Consider the following 27,565-nt stretch of genomic DNA (forward strand, 5'->3'; position numbering starts at 1 on the left):
CGCAATCAAGGTACCGATAGAAAGTAAACATCATGGCGCAAAAAATGACACCTGACACAGCCCCATAGACCAAAGGATAAAAGCGCTATAAGCCTGGGAATGGAGCGATTTTAAGGAACATATATTTGTTAACAATGGTTTGAATTTTTTACAGGCCATCAGATACAATAAAAGTCATACATGTTACATATCGTTGTAATCGTGACTTGAGGAACATGCATAACAAGTCAGTTTTACCCCAGGGTGAATGGCGTAAAAACAAAAACCCCACACATTTCACCACACAGTAAAATTTTTCTGGTTTCGCAGTGTACTTTATGCAAAAATTCAGCCTGTCATTGCAAAGTACAATTAGTGATGCAAAAAATAAGGGCTCATGTGGGTCTCTAGGTGGAAAAATGCAAGTGCTATGGCCTTTTAAACACAAGTAGGAAAAAACGAAAATGCAAAAACGAAAATTGGCTCCGTCCTCAAGGGGTTAAAGCCAAGGTACCACTGTATTAAAGAAAAATTACAGCAAAATTACATATCATAACTCAACATAACGTAAGTTTGACAACCTCTGATTTGTAACTTCCCTTGTTAACTGCCTATAGTAACATTGTTATACAATGTAAAGGTTTCCTGGAAAGATCTAAGCATACAGCTCTTCAGTAGAATTTGTCCAGAGCTCTCTGGTATGCACTCACTGCACTCTCCACCAAACAAGTCATGTCAAATGCACAGCTCTATGACTATACACTGCAAGAAGCAGCTCGGTCTATCCAACTCAAAGCAGAATATACCAGCAGAGTCTGCACAACCATCTGCAGCAGAACTCCAGAACAGCCCTTATATTTTGTTCACAAATAACCAATTTAATTCAGTAATTTTTGGAACTGACACATGTGAATAAACTTTAAATAGGCACCATGAAAACAACTTCTGTTCGGAGAGCAAAAAATGTCCTACTTTTTCTGCTCTCTGGTGCTCCACTTCGACGAAAGGGGGCAGGAGCATGTCGCCAGCATTGTGTGTGGGTTAAACCACGCCCGAACACAACATCCAATAGCTGCCTGATGTCGCAGCAACATCGGTAAAATTCCACCTGCCTCTCGTCTGCAGAATTTTCATCAAAGATAGGCAGAAGGAGGAAGTGGAGTGCTGGAGAACAGAAGTAGTAGGAACTTTTCTACTCCCCAAATAATCCCTTTAATTGGTCGGGGTCTGAGTGTTTTACACCACAACCGATTAGGACAGGGATAGGAAAACTTCAGCCTTCTGGAATGGTAGTTTTGAAACAGTGGGAGGGCCGAAGGGTCCCCATAACTGGATTAGAAGAACAAGACTGTAGAAGCCTGAGCCTAGAGTATTCTCTAGCACCTATGTGTGTACCTTACATAACCGTTAAGTCCTGCAGAATATGTTGGCGCTATATAAATATTTTCTCCTGCCTCTATTATAGGACCGAAACAACCTGCTAGATTGGTACTCGCTTACAGAGCCTATTTAACGGCTCGATTATCGTGCAGCAAGAGCTGCGCAGACATTACTAACAATGACCATGCAGCCTTGGTTTATGTAGAAAGTAACATTATATGAACCTCTCCAAGCTCACCAGTGTCCTGCTCTCTGTTTCCCACTTATTTCAGCCACCGTTGAAGCTCTGTGCAGTGAAAGGCCGCTCAGCCAATTGCTGGCTGAGACGGGACAACTTCGCGGCCAGTGATTAGCTGTGGTAAGCAAGGAGCGTGGTGGACAGGCAAGTATAAACTGCCAGTCGATTTTTAAGCATGCTAAAAGACAACAATCAGCCGATAATTGGCTCTTTGGCTGATCAATGTGGTCATTACATGGAATGATATCTGCCCAACTCAGCAGATTAACCCCTTGCCTCCGCAGCCTGTTTTGGCCTTAATGACCAGGGCCTATTTTGCAAATCTGACCTGTCTCTCTTTATGTAGTGATAACTCTGCGATGCGCTTATCGTGGTTATTCTGAGATTGTTTTTTCGTGACATATTCCTCTGTATGTTTGTGGTATACTTTGGTTGATACCCTAAGTATTTTTTTTTTTAAAAACACAACATTTGCCCCAAAATTTGAAAAATTTACAATCCTTTATATTCAAAATTCTCTTTTCCTAAGAAAGATAGTCATGCCACATGAACTAATTATTACTGCAATATCTACAACATGTCTGCTTTATGGTGACGTCATTTGGTGAACGTCCTTTTACTTGTTAGGATGTTAGAGGACTTCAAAATTTTGCAGCGATTTTTCATTTTAGGGACCAGTCCAGTTCTGAAGTGGATTTGTGGGGCCTGTATGTTAGTTATCCCCCTAAATCCCTCCACTGTAAAAACTGCACCCCTCAAAGTATTCAAAGTAACATTTCATAAGTGTATTAACCCTTTTGGTGTTTTGCAGAAATTTAAGCAAGTTGGAGGAGAAATAAATTTTTTTTCATTTTTTTGGCAGACATTCTATGTTAATCTATTTTTTCCTCTAACACAGCAAATACTAACTGAGAAATACCACTCTCTATTTATTCCCCTTATTCCAGTGTTACTAGAAATCCCCCATATGTGGCCGCAGTGCGTCACCTGACTTAACCACAGGCCGCAGACATGACAGAGACCTGGTGAATTTTGGGGCCTTTTTTTTATTTCAGGGTTTTTTTTAGCCATTATACCATGTCATAGGGCCTTGCGGTGACAAAATATGTGTGTAAGACAAGTTGACGTTTCCTTTGGTACCATTCTGGGGCACATTTGACACCCTGATCAATATTTATTTAATTTTTTATGAGGTGGTACGAATAAAAAACACAATTTAGCAGCTGTTTTTCACCATTTTTTTGTACGCCGTTTGCTATACATCACCTATGACATGTTATTGTTATTTGTCAGGTCGGTACGATTACAGTGATGTCCATTTTATATAGCTTTTGTTATAGTTTATGGCATTTATACTATAAATACTGTTTGTGTCTTGCATATTGTAAGGGCAGTAATTTTTTTATTTTTTCGCCAATGGAGATATGTGAGGGCTTTTATTTTGCGGCATAAGATGACGTTTTTAGCAGTACACCTTTTGGGTACATGTGACGTTTTGATAGCTGTTCTCTATATTTTTTAGAGGGCGGGATTAACAAAAAATTGTAATTTTGGTTAGTTTTTTATTTATTTTTTGAGCGGTGTTAATCTGGCGGTATAATTAATGTAACAGGTTAATAGACGGGGTCATTACGGACGCAGCGATACCAAATATGTGTATCTTATTTATAGGGGAACATTTATAAAGGGAGGATGGGGAATGTGTATATTTATTTTATTTATTTATGTATGTATTTATTTAATTATTTAATTTATTTGTTTTAATTATTTATTTATTTATATATTTGTGTGTGTGTGTGTTTTTTTTTTTTTACTTTTGCAGGTATATATATAATACATTACAGCACATAAGCTGTGCTGTAATGCATTATACAGTGAATGAGTGTCAGTGACACACACACTGACAGTCATTCAAACTATCAGGTCCCTGCAGCTGATTCAAACGATCAGTGCAGGAACCTGATCGTATAGCACGGGGGGGGAGCCGTAGCCCGGGGGATGGGGACGGGGGACAAGGGGAGGGAGTGGATGGAACGGAGCACAGGGAGGTAGGCACGGGGGGGGGGCACGACCACGGGGGGGCGGTGGGGGGGGGGGGGCGCGGGAGCACAGAGGGCAGCACGGGAGAGCACGAGCACGGGGGGGGGGGGGGAGAGCACAGAGGGAAGCACGGGAGAGCACGAGCACGGGGATGGGGGGGGGGGGGGGGAGCACGAGGAGGGAGCCGAATCCGGAGGGGAGGGGGACAAGTAGAGGAAGGGAGAGGAGAAATGGGGAAGAGTAGAACGGGGGAAGCTGGATCAGGGCGGGGGGAGCCCGGACATTACAGGTTGAAAGAAGGGGGACCTGGGGAGAGCATTACAGCAGTGGCGACAGGAGGGGGCAACGTGCTGTAGCCTCCTCCTGCCTTCCCATCAACCTGCTGCACATAATCTCCCCATAGACGCTGCGGTCACACTGACCGCGGTGTTTATGGGGTTAACTGCCCGGGGGGGAGCACGGCTCCCCTCCGGGCAGTGGCAGCAGCAGGAGGCTGTGTGACACAGCCTCCTCCTGCTGCCCGATCTCAGCCAGGGACAGTGGGGGGAGGCAGAAAAGGCATGACGTCCAGGGACGTCATGATGCATTCTGCCACTGCTTTTCATGACGTCCCTGGACGTCATATTGGGGGAAGGGGTTAATGCTCTGTGTGGCAGGTCCCGAGGTCTATGGGACCATCTGGATCACCTGGACAGCGGTTCTGCTGAGTGGTCATAGGGAGCACTTCAGAGAGCCACAAACTTAAAAAAAAAGAGAATTGCATATATTGGCTGTGAAGAAAGTCCTGGGCTGAGATCTATTATGGTTAATTACTTCTCTATAATGAACTCCATGCTGCTGCCTATTCTTACCCTGAGTATGGAAACATAAAAGGACTTTCTCTGTGTATGGGAGGCATCTCAGCGGCTTGTCTCCACCCTCTTAGCACAGGGTGTTATGTCTTAAAGTGACTGTACCACCAGGCCCGGGCTGAAGCACTGGAGGCGGGCCGACCCACCCTTAGTGGGAAGAAACTCCAGCCCCTCCATGTCGTGACTTCATTAGAATCAATGGAACCCTATCGGGGCTGGGGTTTCCTCCCAATAAGGGTGGATCGGCCCGCCTCCAGTGCTTCAGCCTGGGCCTGGTGGTACAGTCACTTTAAGTTCCTGAAACGTTCGGTGGGTAGTTTACATAGCAAAATATGGCTTATTTCTGGACATAGACTAAACATAGCCGTTTTCAATTGGGATGATTTTTGGGACTATTTTACTTTAGATAAAAAAAAAAACAAACAACCAAATAAGAAGGAACATTTTTAGACCTTTAAACTTTTTGCCTATAAAAATTGAGGTTTATTCCTTATGTTTAAGCATCACCAGAAAACACTTTTCAGCTCAAAAAGGAGGCAGGGGTTGAATGGTGAATGGTGGCTGGTGAATGTGCTCTCCATAGTACGATGCCTTCTAAGGCTCCATTTAAAAGTCTGTGAAGTTTGGACTTTTCAAAAATCTGTAGGCAACTGTACCTTACAGTATAATGCTGGGTTCACACTACGTATATTTCAGGCTGTATTTGGTCCTCATGTCAGGTCCTCATAGCAACCAAAACCAGGAGTGGATTGAAAACCCAGAAAGGATCTGTTCACACAATGTTGAAACTGAGTGGATGGCCGCCATATAACAGTAAATAACGTCCATTATTTCAATATAACAGCCGTTGTTTTAAAATAACAGCAAATATTTGCCATTATATGGCGGCCATCCACTCAATTACAACATTATGTGAACAGATCCTTTCTGTGTTTTCAATCCACTCCTGGTTTTGGTTGCTATACAGCCTCAAATATACAGCCTCAAATATACGTAGTGTGAACCCAGCCTAAAGTCGCAAACGTCATGGGTTAAACAGGAAGGGAATTCAGCCTAGTATAGAATTTATTCATGATGGCAAGTTAAAGAGCCATTACACTCATCTGAAACGATTGTGAATACCATTACACCTCCACCAGGACACTAGAAGCCAATCAATCCGCCAGCATATTACTTCCTCTACATACTTTGGTTCTATTGACCACTGCAGGAAGTTTCAATTATGCCATTTCATTTTCTAATGTGGCCAGTATCCAAGGGCTGAGTTTTTGCCAGAGAAGATGGCATTGACATAGGATGTGTATCATTTAAAGGAAGTTGCCACACCAAGGCATGTAAGGCATGGATTACTTTGGCGTATTTATTATTTTAAGAAGCTGTGTATCTGGATGTTCTGTTTTTTTCTACCCTGGTTACAACCAGTTTGCCAAGTAGTTTAAATTATTAAATGAAATGATCAGTTTCTTGAGAAAGTAGTTTAGTTTGGGCCTTTGTTTAAGCATGGCAGGGCACTATATAACTAACAGTACAAGGAAAGACTATTTCATTGCTTGGCTGAAGAATGGGGAGTCCCAGTCATGCTAACACAAGTATAAATGGTTTTCTTATAACTAAGAAGCAGCTACACTAACTGTGCCAAAATGCACACGTTTCATTGGATCCATGAGGAGGGGGGGGGGTGTTGTCTGGTAAAACAGAAGCCACACAGTGGTGCACCAATATAAGCCCATAAATATTCGGAGGTATTCGGGGGGGGGGGGGGGACGGGAATGGGCGCAAGATTCCGAACACTGTTGTGCACTAATAATTATTGCAGAATGACCGATATATTTTTTTGTTTTGTTTTTTAATTACCTAAACGTATTGGTATGTAGATGAAGGAATAGAAGATGAAGAAAGGAGAGAGAGAAAAAAATAAAAGAAAGTAAGAGAATGAGGGCTAAACTAAAGAAAGAAAGAAAACAAAGCAAGCAAGAAAGAAAACGTAGCAAGGAAGAAAGCAAGAAAAAAAAAAAAAAAAGAGGGGGGGAGGGAGAAGGACAGACAGAAGTAGAGATGTGACTTTACCAGTTATCACCGCCAGCCCGTCTGTGTGCAGAATGAATGCCTGCGCTTCAACCATGCTTCTAAGAGTTGTGTGTCCCACACGTATACCTAATGGGGACAATAGAAGGAAAATTTTTATCACAAAATATATTCAATATTGTTTTGTATTTTGAGAACATTATGGCAAATTCTGTTCACCCATGATCCTTTTAAGTAGAGATGGGTTAATTTACAATAGTAACAAAGTAAAGTAATTTATTAGATCAGCAGTTGGCTGCCTTTGAACCGTTTGCAGCTCCGCTCTGGGGGCCTGGAAAAGCTGGATCCAGTCCTGAGAAACTGGAAGAAGCTTTTCTAAACACCCAGGGTAAAGTTCAAAGGCAGACGGCGAATAAGCTGTCTGACAAGCTAACGAAGTGCTTTGCTTTGTTAATACTGTAAATCTGCTCATCTTTGAACAAAAGGCTTTATTTTAGACCAATGTAAAAGATTTATGTGCAATGAATATCTGACAGATGTGGGTTCTACCTCTGGGACAGCGCCTATTGTAAACAATGAAGAACCCCCGGCCGCCTTGCAGTGGACAGAGGTGGCTGGGAAGCCAAGGACAGCAGAACAGCACTTTGCATTACTTCCATTTGTCTTCAATATGAGTTGCATGAACAGCGTAGCAACACAAGTTAGATAATAAGCTTTGCTCACAGAGCTTTGCTGCTTACACAACTCCAATTAAAGCCAATAGGAGTTATGCACAATGTATATAACGGCCGTCCAGCTCCACTGTTTTTGGCTTACCAACCACCATAAGCAGCCTGGGGAGGGGGGGGAAAAGGGCATGTCCCAAAGGTGGGGCCTTCATCATTTAGACATTTATGAAATATAGATTTTTCATTACCATAATACAGGAAGCTAAGTGCAGAATCCAAGCACTCGTTTAGGTTATATACACCAAGTTAGCCCTATCACTTAACACAGGGGTGAGGAACCTGCAGCCCACCGGCTCTTGCAAATTTACAAATTGCATCATGCCTAGACAGCAAAAGCCTTGGTTGTCCAAGCACTATGGGAACTGTATTTTTTAACACAGTGTGATCTCTTGTGCAGACAAACAGTGCCCTTAAACAAAAAAATAGAATTTAATATATAACTTAATAATAACGTAATAATCATACGTTAAAAGTTTTTTAGCGTAAGGAACTACATATTCAGCATAAAGTTTAGTGTTTGGGGAGGGGATGTGGACAAAACAAAAAGACAAATGGCAAATCAGGCCAAAGTGTCTGCCAAATGGCGTAAAAGAGATAGTTTCCAGAAACCTATATACATAGCAGATCTCCAGCCATGAAACACTGCAGCCGGCCCTCCGGAACAGGTCAGGAAGTTGTCCCTTATAGGCTTTGCAGTGCTACAGCTTTAATTTCAGCAGGTGCATGGGTAACATGCGATAGCTTTTCCAACAATATATTTGTCAAGAAATAGCTACATGAATATTTAATGAAAGTTCCATGTACATGCAATTCAATGCATTCCTAAGGAACTAAACTGCTACATGATGAAATGGGAGCTTGTCCGGCAACAAGGTCTGGGCCTGGTGCCAGTTTTTCTTCTGTTGGTGTTTCAGCCCTTTCCCGATACATAGGACAGCGTATCACAGACAGTTCATGTATATGAGGAGCAGGAGTATATCTGGCCATTCTATCACAAGTATATGCCCTTTTTCCCCCCTGGCTACCACTCCATCTCTGCATCTGCTTTTCCTATGCTCAACTAGCCTCAGTGCTGCCTCCTATACACTATATACACACTAAAAACAACATCTTGCAATCCTACTTCACTGTAACAAGCCTTCAGAAGTTCACAGACCATCAATGAGCAGTTAAAAGGGGTACTCTAGCGTGGGGGCACTTTTGCGCTGGGACCGGGGACGAGGTGGCCGAGGGAAAAGACGTCCACTCACCTCCCCGATTCCAGCGGCGGGTCCCACATCGCGGCGCTCTAGTGCCCGGTTCCAGGCTGCTTCCGGGTATCTGACGTGGGCCCAAGACATGATGTCTCAGGTCCACTCAGCCACTCAGTGAAGGAGGCGGGATCTGAGCGGACTTGAAACGTATCCAGTCTCCTTCACTGAGTGGCTGAGCAGACCTGAGACGGCACGTCTCGGGCCCGCGTCAGACACCCGGAAGCGGCCGGGAACCGGGCACCGGAGCGCCGCAATGCGGGACCCGCCGCTGGAACCGGGGAGGTGAGTGGACGTCTTTCCCCGCGCTGGAGTACCCCTCTAACATGTGACTCCAGCATTTTCACTTGCCAGAAAGTCTGTATATTGCACACAGGCTGCTTCCTTCCTCTTCCTGCTCACTCATCCCACTTGGCACCTCCCCCCTCCATAAGCTATAATTCACAGTGCAAACTAATCTTCATTGCAGCATTAAAAATGTCCAAATGACAGATGCTGACACCAAATGTTAGGTGCTGATAGAGATCATTTAGCATTTGAAACCCGCAGCTGAACAGGGCCAGACAGCTTATTCACACACATGAGGATCCATTTACACAGAAAGATTATCTGCCAAAGATTTGAAGCCAAAGCCAGATACAGACTATAAACAGGTCATAAAGGAAAGCCTAAGATTTTGACTCTTTTTAAATCCATTCCTGGATTTGGCTTTAAATCTTTGGCAGATAATCTGTGTAAATGGACCCTTACAAAGTTATACAACTTTGTAATGTGTATTAATTAAGCAGAAAAAGAGAAACGCAGCACTACCCCTTTAAGAGCAAAACTGTTGAATAACTATTACATCGAGTGGAAAACCCCTTTAAAGACTTGTCTAATTCTGAATACCCATTGGATATATCAATACGAGATTATGTGATCTGACTGTATTGCAAGGCCAAAGATTTTGACAGTTCTTTTATTCCTATTGCAGTTTACTCAGTTTATTAGCCCACACTCCATAGTAAGCTTAGTGATAGATAAACACCAAAGCCACTTAGAGGCTGAGCTAACATTTAATATGTGCTGGCAGGAAGCGGTCAGCTAGACTACCACTGTCTACACGGCAACTGCGGGTCAGTAAGTTTTGGGATTTTTTTTTTGTATCCCTGGACTCAAAAACAGAAACTACACTAACAATGTAGGGTTGGAATGATCAGTGCAGTTCCCAATGCTAGGAGGGGTTAAGGATCTGCAATATTATCATGGACACATTAACATGAGTTTACTGATCCTGTAACTAAGGGGCAATGCATTGAGTCTGGAGACCACAAGGAGGAGCTGCAGAGGATAAACAGCCCCTCTGACCATCCACCTTCCACCTCTAGGATTTCCTGTGTTGACAATGTGATAAAGGTGACTTGGGGGAGAGTGGGTGGGTTAAATGCTGCTATCAACAAGGAAGGCCACAGGTGAGAAGGGGTTAAAAGGCCAGTGCTTCTATTTGTAAGGAAGGGGTTAGAAGAGGACATGATTGCCAGTGGGGGTGGGGGGCAACAGATAAAGAACTGCTGCTGATGAGGAAAAGATGGGAATAGGGGTAGTACTGCCCTGTGGCATATGGTGCTGTCACATTTGTGCTGTAGTGTGGTTTTTCTGTAATACGGTATTTGGCACTGTGCACTGGTGTATTTTTGCTAGCAAGACTCCGCCATGACCATGGGGCTGGCAAGTAGAAAAGGTTTGAGAAGACCTGCTACACAGAACCCTATGTGAAATGCCATACAAATACTGTACTCAGAACGTGTTTAATAGAAATATCACTGACCCTCCAAAAATTGAAATTGTTTTGCTTAAAGTTACATCTGGCCTCAGAGTTTTTTTACTTTAAAGTCACTGAAACGTACGGAAAACTTCAGAACCCTTAAAGTGACTGTACCACCAGGCCCAGGCTGAAGCACTGGAGGAGGGCCGACCCACCCTTAGTGGGAGGAAACCCCAGCCCCTCTATGATATGGATCCATTGATTCTAATGGAGTCACGTCATGGAGGGGCTGAAGTTTCTGGGCCTGGTGGTACAGTCACTTTAAGGTGCTGGCTATACTGACCATCATGTAGGGTATATACTAACATGATGCCTGGAACATATACTGCAGAAGAAACCATTCCAACACTTGCAGAAGCAATCTGGAGAGTTCTATTGTGTGCCAACATTTGCTGGCTTCTAACTATCCACTGAAAGCAAAGTTAAGGCAGTTTAACAATGACACTGACCCATAAAACATGACTGCTTCTAGCTATGAGAATTAAGTGCTGCGCTGCAATTCCAGTTCAGGTTGGAATGAGTCCCACTACGGCCAGTGCTCGGCAGGCTGCCTGGAACAAGCCACATAAACATTCCTGTGTTTCCTCCAGTCCACAGGATACAGTCCTGGCTGCACCTCCCAGTCACCCAGCAAACAGCAGACCTTCACTCTGGAGCAGAGACTGCAGCTTCAGTTTTGTAACCTAATTAGCAATAAAATACATAAAAACAATAAAATAAAGATGGTATCCAACAACATAGACGTGGATACTATGGTGCCTTGACATAAGCCGTGGAGATCAAGAAAAACTATTTCCTGGTGCTTGCAAGTTCTGCTTACAAGCGAATATTTTGGATGGGAATGTTAGGATGATAACTTTACTAGCAAAATACAGCAAGTAGTGTCAGCATGCAGGCAAATGTCCATGTAAGAAGGGGGGAGACCACCATATTATATGCTTCTAGAGCCAGCTTTAAAAACAAAAAGGGGAACCAATCAGCTCTACTAGATCTACAGTGCCGCGTCTGCGGTGGTACCTCTAGATTGGGCAAAATGTGGCTTTCTGACACTTTAGGCCGGAAGAGGGGTGGCAACTAGTCACCTGGTAGGGGAGCCACCCGTGACTAGTCACAGCTCTTTGCCTGCCAGCATGTTTTGCGGGAATGTTTAACAGGCAGAGAGACCCTTAGTGGCCTCTCTGCCTGTCAATCAGAAACGGCATTAGTTTTTATGTTTGAGCACCAGCCCGGCTTGGAGCACAGGAGGGCAGGGTCGCCCCCCAGTGAGACAATAACCCTAACAGTATGTGCCATCCATTAGCCTCTGTCTCTGGCAATAGGACAGACATTTTAAGAATGACTTCCTTGAGCTGTTTAGCAGCCAAGCACAGCAGAGATTAGAAGGAAAGTAACCCACGTCCTGAAAACACCAAACTCAACTAACCAGATCTTTATGGAACCTGCTTTGTGCACTGGGGTAAAGTCATGCAAAAACAGGGAAGGGCTTCCCCAAACTGTTGCCACAACGAACAAGCTGAACGATTCCTGCACCTCTGGAGGTCATGGCGTTCATGCGAGTTCTGCAGCAACTCCAATAGTTACCTTGGCTGCAAGGCCACACATTTGTAAAGACTGTGCTATTTGTAGTGTGGGTACATAGTACTGCAGCTCTGCCCCATTCACCTAAGGGGGCAAACTCTCCCCACACCTGCTGACCATCTCTTGGTTATAGTGTGCACAAAAGGTAAGCAGAGACTAATTGTGTGTTTAAACGGAGCGATAATTTGCCCAATCGAATGGTTAACGATTTTAAGCTAACAATATGTTTTTTATAACGATCAGCGTTTAGATGGAATGATATATAGTTTGGAAAAGTTGTTATTGCGATCATTTTAAGATCACTAAAGCCAATCTCACACATAGGGTTAATCAGCGAAAGACTGTCTACACGAAGCAAGCTGAAAATTTTTTATCAAACGACCAACAACGATTTAAGAACATGTTGACAGATCACGACGAAAAGAGATTGCTAGAAAACGATTGTTATCGCGAATCTTTCAACGATAATCACTAATGGTGCGTTTACACAGACAGATTTATCTGACAGATCTTTGAAGCCCAAACCAGGAACAGACTATAAACAGGGAACAGGTCATAAAGGAAAGACTGGGATCTATCCTCTTTTCAAATCCATTCCTGGCTTTGGCTTCCAAAATCTGTCAGATAAATCTGTCTGTGTAAACGCAGCATTAGTCTAAAAGCACCATTAGGGTAAAAACACACTGGGCTCATCCGATGCGCATCTGTGCCCTGTACACTTTATAACAGCACAAATTTTTAAAGGGCCAAAAGCCCAAATCACATCCAGTAGAACCCACCACTAAGTAAAACGTAACTTTTAATGGCTTTCTATTGAAAAGAAGAAAAAAAAAAAAAAAAAAAAATTATATATATATATATAAAATATATATATATATATATATATATATATATATATATATATATATATATATATATATATATATATATATATATATATAAAATATATATATATATATATATATATATATAAAATATATATATATATATATATATAAAATATATATATATATATAAAATATATATATATATATATAAAATATATATATATATATAAAATATATATATATATATATATAAAATATATATATATATATATAAAATATATATATATATATATATATATATATATATATATATATATATATATATATATATATATATATATATATATAGTAATGTTGTGCTCATTAAAATCACAAAGCTACATAGCCTTCTAGAGTGGATTGTATAGTCCTAGTAGCTACTGGCTAACTCCTTGTATTATTATCAAAATGGGCTATGATAGCAATGAATTTAAAACTAAACCGCACAGCCCCTCTGTGCTGTGCGGTTTAGTTTTAAATTCAATAGAAAGCCATTAAAAGTTACGTTTTACTTAGTGGTGGGTTCTACTGGATGTGATTTGGGCTTTTGGCCCTTTAAAAATTTGTGCTGTTGTCTGTACCATCCAGATTACCTACATTAATTTTGTCTGTACACTTTATGGGCAGACAAACTCTCAGTGGGATGGAAATCCCGCTGTTAGTATGTCAGCAGCCCGCCCCGTTAACCCCGCACCGCCAGAGCGTATACTTCACCTGCTTCCCGCTTCGGGGCTCTCGGCGTCTTTAAGTTGGAGCGTGGAGAAGGTGAAGTATACGCTCTGGCGGCGGGGCGGGCTGTGGACAGACTCGCAGTAAGATGTCCTTCCCATGTCTGCCCATAGAGTGTACAGAGCACAGATCCGCAGCGGATACGCCTGGTGTGTTTGTACCCTAAGGCTGGGTTCACACACAGTATATTTCAGGCTGTATTTGGTCCTCATGTCAGGTCCTCATAGCAACCAAAACCAGGAGTGGATTAAAAACACAGAAAGGCGACGTTCACACAATGTTGAAATTGAGTGGATGGCCGCCATATAACGGTAAATAACTGCCTTTATTTCAATATAACAGCCGTTGTTTTAAGATAACCGCAAATATTTGCCATTAAATGACGGACATCCACTCAATTACAACTTTATGTGAACAGATCCTTTCTGTGCTTTCAATTCACTCCTGGTTTTGGTTGCTATGAGGACCTGACCTGAGGACCAAATACTGCCTGAAATATACTGTGTGTGAACCCAGCCTAAGGGTGCGTTTACACAGAAAGATTTATCCGACAGATTTTGGAAGCCAAAGCCAGGAATGGATTTGAAAAGAGGATAGATCCCAGTCAATCCTTTATGACCTGATCCCTGTTTTTAGTCTGTTCCTGGTTTTGGCTTCAAAGATCTGTCAGATAAATCGTCTGTGTAAACGCACCATTAGTGTGTAAAAAGTGATATAGCTTCCGTGATTCTGATTCCATTAGGCTAAATGAAGTTGTGATGTTCTATGGCTTAAATAACAGCAAGTCAAACTCGTGACTAAAGGCTATAAAACTACAATAAACACTGGCAATGCAGAGTCTGAGGTTACACAAGTGCAAGTTTATCACGTATCAAGAGTGCCACTTTATTACTAAGAAAAACGAGCAGTCTGAGCAGCACACGTCTTCAGGAGGCCGCAATGTGAAATAAGCATATTCACTTACTAAATATATTCAAGCTGCTATGCAAGACACAGCACTTCTTATATTAGCGGCTTCCCCTTTCAAAGTGTAGGGTGAAGACAATGTTAGCTACATAAGATGAAAAATAAGGATCACTGTATATTTATGTGGTTCTTTGTTCCATCAACTAAAACCACACAAAAATATTGTATGATTGTATACAGGCACATATAAATGAAGAGGTCTGTGGAATGGAGCAAGGAAAGCACCTCTCAAATAGAGTGGGGTCCAAGTACAAGCTATCATATTACCTGGATGGGGGGAGGGGAGTGCTCTAAGTGGTCAGACTACTAGTGAACTTACCACGACACACTTGTCAACAGCTTATTGCACCAGTTCCCAGTCCTGAGACTCCTATGATCGCTAGTTTATAATGTGTAAAGTGAATGGGTTGGAGCTTAGGCAAGCATAGCTCTTCTTGTTTTTTGCCATGGGGAGGCAGTATGCATAGTTTAGGTTTTCCACGGACAACATCTTTAGGGGTTAATTGAATTCAAATCAGAGTGAACCTAAACAATGACCTCTCTCTCCTTGAAAAGAAGACAGTCACCTTCCAACGTTGTAAGATTACAGTGAACATATGCTACCTATAGTAAAAGCACAACATACACTCACCGGCCACTTTATTAGGTACACCTGTCCAACTGCACAATACCACTTAATTTCTAATCAGCCAATCACATGGCGGCAACTAGTGCATTTAGGCATGTAGACATGGTCAAGACAATCTCCTGCAGTTCAAACCGAGCATCAGTATGGGGAAGAAAGGTGATTTGAGTGCCTTTGAACGTGGCATGGTTGTTGGTGCCAGAAGGGCTGGTCTGAGTATTTCAGAAACTGCTGATCTACTGGGATTTTCACGCACAACCATCTCTAGGGTTTACAGAGAATGGTCCGAAAAAGACATCCAGTGAGCGGCAGTTCTGTGGGCGGAAATGCCTTGTTGATGCCAGAGGTCAGAGGAGAATGGGCAGACTGGTTCGAGCTGATAGAAAGGCAACAGTGACTCAAATAGCCAACCGTTACAACCAAGGTAGGCAGAAGAGCATCTCTGAACGCACAGTACGTCCAACTTTGAGGCAGATGGGCTACAGCAGCAGAAGACCACACCGGGTGCCACTCCTTTCAGCTAAGAACAGGAAACTGAGGCTACAATTTGCACAAGCTCATCGAAATTGGACAGTAGAAGATTGTAAAAACGTTGCCTGGTCTGATGAGTCTCGATTTCTGCTGCGACATTCGGATGGTAGGGTCAGAATTTGGCGTCAACAACATGAAAGCATGGATCCATCCTGCCTTGTATCAACGGTTCAGGCTGGTGGTGGTGGTGTCATGGTGTGGGGAATATTTTCTTGTCACTCTTTGGGCCCCTTGGTACCAATTGAGCATCGTTGCAACGCCACAGCCTACCTGAGTATTGTTGCTGACCATGTCCATCCCTTTATGACCACAATGTACCCAACATCTGATGGCTACTTTCAGCAGGATAATGCGCCATGTCATAAAGCTAGAATCATCTCAGACTGGTTTCTTGAACATGACAATGAGTTCACTGTACTCAAATGGCCTCCACAGTCACCAAATCTCAATCCAATAGAGCAATCTTTGGGATGTGGTGGAACGGGAGATTCGCATCATGGATGTGCAGCCGACAAATCTGCGGCAACTGTGTGATGCCATTATGTCAATATGGACCAAAATCTCTGAGGAATGGTTCCAGCACCTTGTTGTATCTATGCCACGAAGAATTGAGGCAGTTCTGAAGGCAAAAGGGGGTCCAACCCGTTACTAGCATGGTGTACCTAATAAAGTGGCCGGTGAGTGTATGTCTTAACACAAGGTTGGACAGTTCCCTGGGCCAACGCATTTACAACTTTATGTTACAGATTTTACAATGCCTATGAAACTCTAAATATCAAAATAGGACTGAGAATGGTTGCGCATGCACATATAAAAAGGAGGCTGGTGGATTCTGAATCTACTGGGAAGGGACATGGCAATCCCAGGCCGAGCGGACCCTGTGAACAGGAAAGCCAAAGTGTAAGACAAGACGACACTGGCTACACGTGTATCTTTCCTCTCCATCACCAACTTACTAAACCTAAGCCTGTCAGGCTGTGGGAAGTGTTCCCATAAAGAATTTGCAACCGTCAGAAGCACAATGCCTAACCAGTCAGTAAACAGCGTGTACTCTGCACTATTACACCACGTTCAGGACAGTACAATAATCCTATGTGCGCAAAACCTCATTCACAGGTACAAGATGTCTAATAAACTACTGACAGGATGGTAAAACTAATAATCAAACGCCACACACTTCTAGTAGGCCAAGAAACTATTCCCCCCCTTACAAACATTCAACCTAGCAAGCACATTTTCCTGTGGGGATATAAGCTGCTTAAGACATTGGCTTATTGCCCCAAGATTATAGGGATTGGGAATGTCTGATGCTTAATGGACATATTCCATCGGTGGGAGTAATAAGCTGACACATGTAGGTAACAAATCAAGGCTCTTTTAGGGGAACCGGACACATCCCTCACTCTGTTAAGCCCCCCCCCCGTAAAGGCCCCAATACACAGAACGATTATCGGCCGACATCAGCCTACATGAACGATATCGGCTGATTGTTGTAGTCGTTTGTCATTTAACATGTTGAAAGACAAACGACTTATATAGCAACGTTCTGCTGCCGTCGCTCCGAGAACTAGGAGCGGCGGCAGCAGGCCGCTGCTATCTGCTATGGCTGCCCGGACAATCAAGTGATCACCCGGGCTGTACCCCCAAACCTCCCCAGCTCTCACCTGCTCAGTGCCACCACTATTGCAATAGTGGTGGCAGCGAGCGGGGAACGAGGAGAAAACAAGCGCTTAGGCCTTATTCAGACGTCAGTATGTTTTCCTGGATGAAAATCTGGATCCTCTATTTTTCATCCGCAATCTGCAAAAAATCATCCGTTTTGCATCCGTATTTTTATCCGTTATTTTGCGGATCCGCAAAAAAAAGGTGTCATGAAAAAAAGAGAGGGGATGGCAAAAATGATGTCAGAAGCTGTCCCAACCCCCCAAAAAGAGTCACCTGGGGGCCATTCTACAGTCATTTCTATCAGGCAGGATATTTCTGGCAGGAGGAGCTTGGTGATTTCACAAAAAAACGGATCAGTGATACGGATGGTTTTGCAGATTGCAGCGTACTCTCCGCAAATTTCGTGCTCTCCCTAGACTTCTATCGGGGTGTCCGTTCTGTAATTACGGACCGTATTACAACATGTCCGTTTTTTTGTCACGGATTGCGGATCCGCAAAAAAAACAACAAAACAAAAACGGATGTATGAATAGCACCATTGAAAATAATGGGTTGTAATGGATTCAGTGTTTCCTGGTTCGGGAAAACGGATGAAAAATACTGACGTGTGAATTAGGCCTTACAGCGCTTGTTTACTCCTCACAGTTGCCCCGTGTACCTTATAATCATCACAGTAGACATGGATGTGGAGCCATCCAAAATAGATTGATCAGCGGGGTGCTGACACTCAGCACCCCCTCTGATCAGCTGTTCAGTGCCGCACTACACCCTGAACAGGTCTAAAAGCAATTAGTCTCTGTTCACTGTGCTAAAATGAACAGGAGCTGACTGCACTTGCACATCAGTGAATGGAGACATACTTTGGTGGCCACACTACACAGTGATCAAACAGATGATCGGTGCAGGGGCTGGGTGTCAGCACCTGCTGCTGATCAGTGATTGATGTGCAAGCCTGATGCTTCGTTTACAGGAAGCGATAATTCGCCCAATCGTTTAACGATTTTGATAACGATCTGAGCTTAGACGAATAAATAGTTAGAAAAATCGTTAGAAAATTCGTAAGAAAAATTGTTATTGCTATCGTTTTTAAGATCGCTTAAGCCCATCTTTTACATAGGGTAAATCGGTGAAAGACTGTTTACACGAAGCGATCTGCGAATTTTCAGCGAACTACGATTTAAGAACATGTTGAAAGATCAAAATGAACGATTTCTCGCTCGTCGCTGGATTGTTTGCTGTGTTAACACGGTACGATTATCGCTGAAATGGGATCGTTTATGCGAAGATTCGAACGATAATTGTTCCGTGTAAATGCAGCACGAGGACAGCTCATCAGTCTCCTTTGCCTAGAAATTTCTTAACATTCTACGAGGGACATGTTTTAATTGGCTAAGGTTTGGGTGTTCAAACCCCCTCCAATTATAAGAGCTGGAGGTAGTATGCCGCATTGTGTGCTTTCTTCCTGGCTCACTGCAGGAGACCACAGTCTCCACAGACTTACAGGAGACGGTCTCCGGCAGGGACTTTGGGAACACCGCCGCAAACTACTCCCAGACAAGGGCTGGACCATATGGCAATAAAATAGAATTTTTTGTTTAATTTTTTTTTAACATTATAGACAATTCACCATTTTCCTTTTTGCTAAATCTATCCCTATATGTACCTATCTCTACTCCTGCCAACAGTACCCCCCCCCACCCCAAGCTATCATTAATAGCATAAATAGCAACAGGGCCGGCAAAGTGTACCTGGAGGTGACTGCCACAGTTTATACAGAGTCTGTATCAGTGCAGTTTCTGTATATACTGTGGTAGTCTCCATCTACACTGGCAGCTGTATGACGGTAGCGTTGGTGGGTGCAGGTGAAGTAAACGATGGCTGAGGCCAGAGGCTGTGTGGTGGTGGTGGTGGTCTAGAGTGATGTCCAGAGTCCCGGCAGGCTGGTGGCTAGTGTGCCCCACGGTAGTGAGAGGCAGCTTTTTGAAGTTAGCGGCAGCATGTGCCAAACAAGTGGGACGGGAAGCGGCAAGTGCAGAACAGAGCACAGAAATTAAAAAAATATATATTAAATTGTGTACTGCCCTAAGGGTGCATTAGTTTTATCACCAAAGTTAAAACGTTATGCTGATAAATGTGACCACCATTTCCTTCAGCATATGCAACATTTACCTGATGATCTTTTTGTCACTGGTGGTGGGCCTGTTTGTACATAATCATTTGATCCTTCACAGAAGGGAAATCCTACCTCTCTACACTGACTTCCCGAAGACAGAGAGCAGCAGCCTGAACCAAGGAAGAAAAGCAGAATGCAGACTTCCTCAGCCCCCAGAAAACTTTATAGCAACGAGAGCTAAATGGGCAAGCCTAACACATGGCTTGACTATTGTGCAGGGTGAGCCATATGGCTGTGCCTATACTTCCATCATTTGTCAGCCATACATTCCCTGTACATACACACCAATATATCAAAAGAATGTAAGGGGGGGGGGGGGGGGGAATCTCCAGAGCGCACCTTCAACTTACTAATACAATATAAGTCCACAGGAAAAAGAAAACAGATCAGCGAGTTTCTAGTGGCCATAGACCGTGCCATATGGCTGGGCGTGTGTATACACGTGGGACAGCCACCAGTACATACAGCAAAAACTAGCATAAAATACTAACATACCTAGTGAAAAGATATAAAAGTCTGTTTCCAAGTATTTACTACATCAGACCATATTAAGCTGTAGAAGGAGGGAGCTCCTACAAATCAGGAATGTGGATACCTGGAATGTGAATGCATTGTTTGTCTAGTAAACCCCTGAGTCATGTGAGGCAGTGATGCTCGGCATTGGATTGCCATCATGAAGACAGAAGAGCACTGGTGATCAATGGCCTGTTACTACAGCATTTATATACCAGAGGGGGCAAAAAACTGCAAGTGAAACGGAATAACTTTTCTTAAGTACAAGTATCCACAACTAAACCCAAGATCTCCCATCACAAATACAGAAAATTACTTTTCTAAGACAGACCCTTCTGCTTTCTTCAAGTTTAATACCAGGGAATAGGTGATTGAAAGGGCCCCTGACAGACTCGTCTATAAGCCACATAAGAAAGCAGCTACAAGGAGAGAGACAGCCCGAGCTGTAAATGAGCACCATTTTCCTACCTGACAGGTTAGAACCGAGCGATCAGCTGACAAGCACACATTTATTCGTTCATTGGAACATAACTGGCCGTGTTACATGAGGCAAAATCTCCCTGATTTGGCAAATAATAGGCCGTGTAATAGAGCTTTAAGCTTCAAACACTAGTGAATGGATGACTGACGTCTACATGCCTCGGCCCTGGATAAATTGTTTTATATATGATGACACAGCTTAGTTTTTTCAGCAGCTGAATCCAGCTGCTCACCAACACCAGCAAACATAAGCACCACCACTGGGGAGCAGCACTGAGCTAGTGTGCTACAGTTTTCAGTGGTGTCATCAAGGCAATGTTAAATCATTACTGGAGGCCTCAAAATGAACCACCAAGAACATCTGTCGCAGAACAAATGCAAAAATGGATATGAAGAATCAATGCAGCAGAACAATGGAGAAGAATGCATAATATGCTACTATTGTAAACCCTGCAGAATTAGGCCTCCCTCAGTACCCTCGCTGGAAGAGCTCATGAAAGTCATGTTATTACGGTATGAATGGTCATATTTCGACTGAAAAATATTTTACTATGTTGCTAGTAGTTGGCAATGAAAAAAAAAGCGGGCTAAATCAGCACAAATGAACGCCCAACAAGTCCAGGAAAACACTGCATAAGCGGCCAAGCAATGGAAATTTCTCAGCACTGGATCGGCCACATTTTTATAGGCTTAGTCACACATGCGGGGTGTATTGCTGCATGCACAGTGGTGTGCAGGTCACACTGGGGACCATATAAAGAAGCAGGAGACGTGTATTGTAACTAAAGTACACCTTACATCAGGTGCCATCTAAGGGTACGTTCACACATACCGGATCCGCAGCGTATTTTCTGCTGCGGATCCGCAGCAGATTTCATTTAAATAACTGAACACAGCATCAAATCTAAACCATCAAATCTGCTGCAGATCTGCTGCGGATCCTGTAGGTGTGAACGCACCCTCAAGGAAGAAAGCTAAGCCCTGATAGAGGAAGCAACAGGAGATTCTTCATAGGAGACTTTTAGTAGCAGTCGGATGATTGATAAGTCTCTCACAAACTGCAGTTCTTTCAAAGCAAGCTGAGGAGCAGCATTGTGTCAGGGGGCTGCATTCTACATGCTTGTTTGGCTGTCAGATTAGAAGAGACAAGTGGCTGGAAGGTTTGGTTTATCAAGCAGAGATCAGGATGGAAGGGGGAGCAAGGAGGCATTCCAGTGTTCAGCTATTCAGAGGCTTGGGAACACATTTTCACTGAGAAATAAAAGAGTTTGTCTACATTCTGGAAGCACAGACAGATATATAAAACGTACCATGTATCTCCTTGGCCTAATGGACTAGTGCAGATACTGCTAGAAGGCCGAGGGCTGTATATAACGCGAGGAAGCATAGCAAAAAGGGCAACGTCTACTAGAACTCTTTGGCTTATGTAAGCTAAGAAGCCCGTAGACTGCATTTCGGAATTGTTCTTTACCAGCTATAATGTGGCAGCACCATCTTGGGCACGGTTAACAGATGTAAGGCAGGGGTGGCTGTTTTGTGTCAGAGGGAATCCATCAGCTGCAATTCTAAACTGCAGACGCTGCTAGACGGCCATTAGGCCAAGGAGACTCATGGTACAGACATCAGTCTGTGCTTTCAGAATGTAGACAAAACGCTTTTATTCCCCAATGAAACTTGTCAAAGATGTGTTCCCAAGTCTCTGAATAGGTGAACACTGGAATACCTCCTTGCTCCCCCTTCCATCCTGATCTCTGCTTGATAAACAGTTTGTTGGAAGGAGGGTGAGACAAAAGGTCAGAATGTATAAGTGACGGTGAACATATCCCAAGGCTGGACAGACATTTCAGACTGGTGCTGTCAGAACAGAAAAGTTGTTACAGTGGGAGGGGGCTCAGCCTACATACAAGCATGAGGTTTCTATCAGTGGGGGACCAAGAACTGGGGGGTTGGTATCTGCATTTCCTAGGATCTCTAAACTAAATGTTAAAGGGGAACTATCTGCAGGTTACACAAATCTGAGGATAAAAAGGTATGTATCTTACCTTCCTCCTCAGCCCCGATCCCGCACTGTACGAGTAATCTTCACTCTAGAGCACTGTTAGGACACTACTGTTTCATCAGCCCGCTCCTTCTAATAACAATCAATGGAGTGAACGTGCCAGATGACGTGGCAGTGCTACTAACAGTGGACCAGAGCGAAGTTTACTCCGACTAATGCTGCGTTTACACGTAACGATTATTGTGCGAATTTGTGCGATAACGATCGAATTCGAATAACAATCGTACGTGTAAACGCAGCGAACGATCAAACGACGAACGAGAAATCGTTCATTTTGATCTTTCAACATGTTATCAAATCATCGTTCGCAATAAATTCGCAGACCATTTCGTGTAAACAGTCATCGCGCGATAGTCTGGCGTCCGGCCGCCTGCAGCCCGCCCCCCCGCTCATCCGCAGCCCCTGCGCCAGCTCGATCGCCACCCAGTACTGCCTTGCATTGATTGGCTGAAGAGGGGAGGCGGGAATTTCAAACGGCTCCTCTTCAGCCAATCAGTGCACTGAAGAGCGGAGTCGGGGATGTCGAAGACCTGCTACGCGGAGCAGGTAACGTAGGCTCGCGGCCGGGCCGGCGGGGGCGATCAGAGCGGGGGTGGCGATCAGAGCAGCGGCGGGGGTGGCAATCGGGGCGGAGCAGGGGGCTGCGGATGAGCGATCGCAAAACTATTTTTCCGTACGATATATCATACCGTCTAAACGCTGATCATTATGAAAAAAAATCGTTACTCCGACATCGTTAATCGTACGATCGGGCCAATTATTGTTTCGTGTAAACGCAGCATAACAGCGTGTGACTAGTGCAGAGGAGGAAGGTAAGACACATAGCCAGTTATAGCACCTGGGGCACTGTAAAGGAAGGTATCAGCAGGTTAGATTCATCTAACCTGCTGATCGTTCCCCTATTATAACTTCTACTGACTGTACTGGAGCTGTTTGGAGAGATGAAAAATATACCAAACTCCCAGTGACTGTAAAGATGTTTCACCTAAAAACAGAAAGCTCCTTACTGTAGCCATCACCGGGGTCCCAGCACAGGACTCCACCAATCAATAGTTCTGCATGCAGATTTTAGATTCACTTCATTTCAACTATCAGCTAGTGAGTGGACCCTAAAAACAAGAAGCACAGACAGCACTTGATGGGACAAGGAATGCATAGAAACAGTGCATGTATGGCCCCCTAAAGATTCCAAGTTTTAATGCACTAACCACAATCAATATATAACACACACTGACAAGCAGTCAGGGATGGACAAAAACCCAAATCCTGGCATTTGAAGTATATTTGAGACAACTGAAACAAATGGCATCCAAGGATATTAGCTGTTCATCACTACCAACTCCAGCTAGTACAGAACTTTCTAAGCACAAATGTCCTTTACCCCAACAACAAACATTCTATAATATATTAGAGGATGCACCTCATGCACTGTGAGACAGCTGAGCATTGATGTACATGCCGCTTTCATTGCATCCCGATTGCACATGGGTTGGCAACATTCAGCTACCACTCGTGCAACAAGGGCAGGCTCTAAACCACATAACCACCAGTGAGAAATGCAAAAGAGTGGACTGGCGCAAAGGACCAATCATCCAATACTCCTTATGTAAGTCAAGCATTAATGTGTGCATAGGACGTTATGGGGAGATGGACGTTATACGGCACGATTCTTGTACTTTAGGACACTGAATTAGGAGGCGTAAAGTGCACATGTCATAAGACTAGGTAAGTGACTCAGCTAAGAATATCACCAGGAATCAGGAAAGGGCAGGACTGCCCGGTGATGTCGCTGTACAAAAAGTTGTAGTCACTGGACTTTGCAGTTACATGCAACAAGTGCACGTGACCACAAAGGTAGGAGAAAGGCCACAGCGTCCTGTGCACAGCGTAATCCCTGGGGCATTTCCACCAGGCACTCCAGCAATGATGAGATGGGACCAAGGGCGAGAGAGGAGGGGAAAGTGTAGGTTTTTTGAGTTCTGCCCTTCCAAACCATTTGGTAAATTTTTGAGAAGTCTTAGAAAATCCCATTTAAACTGTGGAAAAACTTAGTGTGCAAACATGGCCTAAAGATTTATTTACACTGGCAACTTATGGCCAAGCTGCTAGTTTCTTATGGTGCGTTTACAAAGAGATTTATCTGACAGATTTTTACAGCCAAAGCCAGGAATGGATTTGAAAAGAGGAGAAATCTCAGTCTTTCCTGTATGACCTGTTCTCTGTTTAAAGTCTGTTCCTAGCTTTGGCTTCAATAATCAGTCCTGTTTCAGATAAATCTGTCTGCGGGGGTGGAGAATACCCATGCAGGCTGATGGGCAGAAAAATTAGCCAATCAGTGACTGGACCAGGGTCTTGTCCCAGTAACTGACTGGCTGAGTAGGCTGTCCATCAACGGGGTTGTGACACTGGCCCTACAGGAGGAGATCCCGAAGCCCGGCAATCCACCACTGGAAAGAAGAGTCTGGATAGTTTATGTTCTCCCCTGCCGTTTGAAGTTTTCTTTCTCATGGCCGGACATAGGGGCCGTTTGCTACATGAGTCAGTTGACAAAGCTTTCTAAAAAGTTTTCCAGGGGAAAAAAATGCTAGTATACTTACCTCACCTGCTCCTTCAGTGTAACCACTCCAGTGCAGTTCTTCCTATTTTAAAGGATGTCCCACTCCCGTATGGGAGTAAGGCAAGAACCAAAAACAGCACAGGAGTGGGGACTGGAGAAGCTGACATCTTACAATAGGAAAGTCACTTGAGGTCCACACACAAACCCCAATGTGAGTCAGCTAGCCACACTGGGCTCCAGTAAGGACTGGAAGTAACAAAGTATCACAGACAGTAAGCAGGGGGAACGGGGGAGGTGAGTATTTCTTATTCATTACCCCAACTCTGGGCACATACCTAAACTCAACTGCCCGGACAACAGCGCAGATCAGAAAACTACATCATCTCAGATTCATCAGATGATGTGCGGATTCACTGAAAAATCCTGCACTGAATTTGCAGCACAAATATACACTACATTTGAACCTACCCCTGAAATTCTGAAAGTTCTAGCTTTCAACATGTCACAGGCTAGTAGTATCCATGGGGGTCTGGGTGTTGAGACCCTCTCTGATCATGTAAGGTTTTACACCAACACCCTGATATAAGTGCAATTGATTACATGGAAGTATTTCTTATAAGAACTGCATTACTGCTGCAATCAGCCAGCGAATGAAGTGAATGTCGTGAAAATTTTCAACATATCTGCAGCATTTCTGTCCTGTGTGAACAAACCCAAACACACAACAGAATTTTATCACAGACACAATTGTACAACACAAGTTAACAAATACTGCCTCCAATAATATTTTGGTTCACAAGCTGACGGCAGAGAATCTGGAATTTCTCATAAGAAATCCATACAAATGGATGCACGGTGCATGCGAGAAGATACTGCTTTGCCGTTACCACCGCTGACAACACCAAAGCATCACAAATAAGGGCTGAGAAAGGTGCTGTGCACTAAGAAGCCATAAAGAGCGATTAGGAAAGGCTGGCAGCGGAGGCTGTGGTTACACAATCACTACTTGCCCTCCAGTGTCTCCGGCACAGCTTCCCCCATCAGTGATGCCACAGACATGCTCACTGGACTGAAGTGGAGGAACAAAGCCCTGACGTCAATTACTGGAGCTTCAGCCCATCACAGGCCCAGCATCACAGCCAGGACAGAAAAACACTGCAATCCTGTTCCGGGAGCACACACACAAGGCAGAAAAACACAGATCACACATAGGAGACCAGGCGGAAAAGAGGAGCCAGGGCCGTCCGCCATAGGGACCCACAGCTGGGGGCCACTTTGTCATCACAAAAGAACCGCTAGGGGCTTAAAGGGGATATAAGGGGCGGGGGATGCGGACCCCTTCTATGCACACTCTGATAGCACGGCACGCACGATGCTGTCAAAACATGCCGACTGCAAAGAGTGACACAAACAGGTCGGAGAGAAGGTGGAGGATGTCACACCTATACATGTGTCTCCACACACGCATCCACCCACTAAGTGTGTCACTGGAGTCAGGGAAACGTGCCCAATGATTCACCCAGGACAGCCAGGCCATGGTCAACAGCAAGAGGCTCCTCACCTCCCCCGCCAGGTTATAAATAGGGTCTGGGGGAGGTGACGGCACCTCCTGATGGGGCAAGCACTGGCCGCAGACCTCAGCACATTAACACTTGTCCTGCCAGACAGCACAACCCCAGTCACACCAGGGCCCACTGGTAAACAACAGTAAGGGCCCATCAACCAGTGATCACCCCCACCGCCCAGAGCTGTCACACATCAAGAGGTTCTGCAGCAGCAGTCAGTGCCTGGTGATAGTGTGAGGAGGAGCCGGACCCCCTGCAGCAGGGAGGTGATGGGGTCAGGCATGGAGGAGGGGCAGCAGCTCATCCCCGGCCCACATGACAATACGGCCACATAAACAGTGGGGAGGGGGCGGCGGGATGACGAGGAGCGATGGAGGAAGGGGCTGATGGCGCACGGCACATAGGGGGAAGCAGTAGCAGTGCCGGGGAAGCGAGCGTCTTACCTCCTGCTCCACCTCCTGGGAGGCCTCCGGCCCGGGCGCTGCCACAGCACAGCCTCGTCTCCCTCCTCCCCCACCGTGTGTACGGGGGATTAGCCTAACGTCTGCCCTTAGCGACACCTCGGAGCCCTGCGTGTCCCCCCGGCGGTCAGGCCCATGTCTCTCCGGCCTCAGGAGGATTGCGGGCGTCTTCTTTGTGTGAATCAGCCGCCAGCACTCGGCCTCTCTCCGGTGTCTCTGCGCCTCCCGGTCTCGGTATCTCCCAGTGACCGTCGGGAGGGGCTCCCTTGCAGTCACGTGACGCGCCACAGGCGGAGCTTCTGGCTAGTTGGGGCGTGTCTGTCTCTGCCTTGGCGCCAGCGACCCAGACTGCGTAAACCCACGCATGCGCTCTGACATGGTCTGGTGACCGTTCTTAGCCCGCTAGAATTGTGTCGCATTTAGGGGTTAGGTAGCCATTTTGTTGGTGGCAAGTCGCAATCTCTCTTTTAAAAAAAAAAATAAAATCTTTTTTTGGAACTGT

The 27,565-nt window shown here is 44.5% G+C and overlaps 1 protein-coding gene across 3 annotated transcripts in view; it reads right to left on the minus strand.

Annotated features, from left to right (window-relative positions):
• AFF4 (ALF transcription elongation factor 4) overlaps nucleotides 1-27,334 on the minus strand; it is a 76,926-nt gene extending 49,592 nt beyond the window's left edge. For all 3 annotated transcript variants that reach the window (XM_069971656.1, XM_069971647.1, XM_069971637.1), the window contains exons 1-2: nucleotides 27,046-27,334; nucleotides 6,556-6,642 (exon numbers count right to left, since the gene is read on the minus strand). The gene's annotated coding sequence lies outside the window, so the exon portion shown is untranslated. The remainder of the gene's footprint in view (nucleotides 1-6,555; nucleotides 6,643-27,045) is intronic.
• Nucleotides 27,335-27,565: the final 231 nt, after the last annotated feature.

Source organism: Dendropsophus ebraccatus, chromosome 1 (genome assembly GCF_027789765.1).
Source record: "Dendropsophus ebraccatus isolate aDenEbr1 chromosome 1, aDenEbr1.pat, whole genome shotgun sequence".
Classification (NCBI taxonomy): domain Eukaryota; kingdom Metazoa; phylum Chordata; class Amphibia; order Anura; family Hylidae; genus Dendropsophus; species Dendropsophus ebraccatus.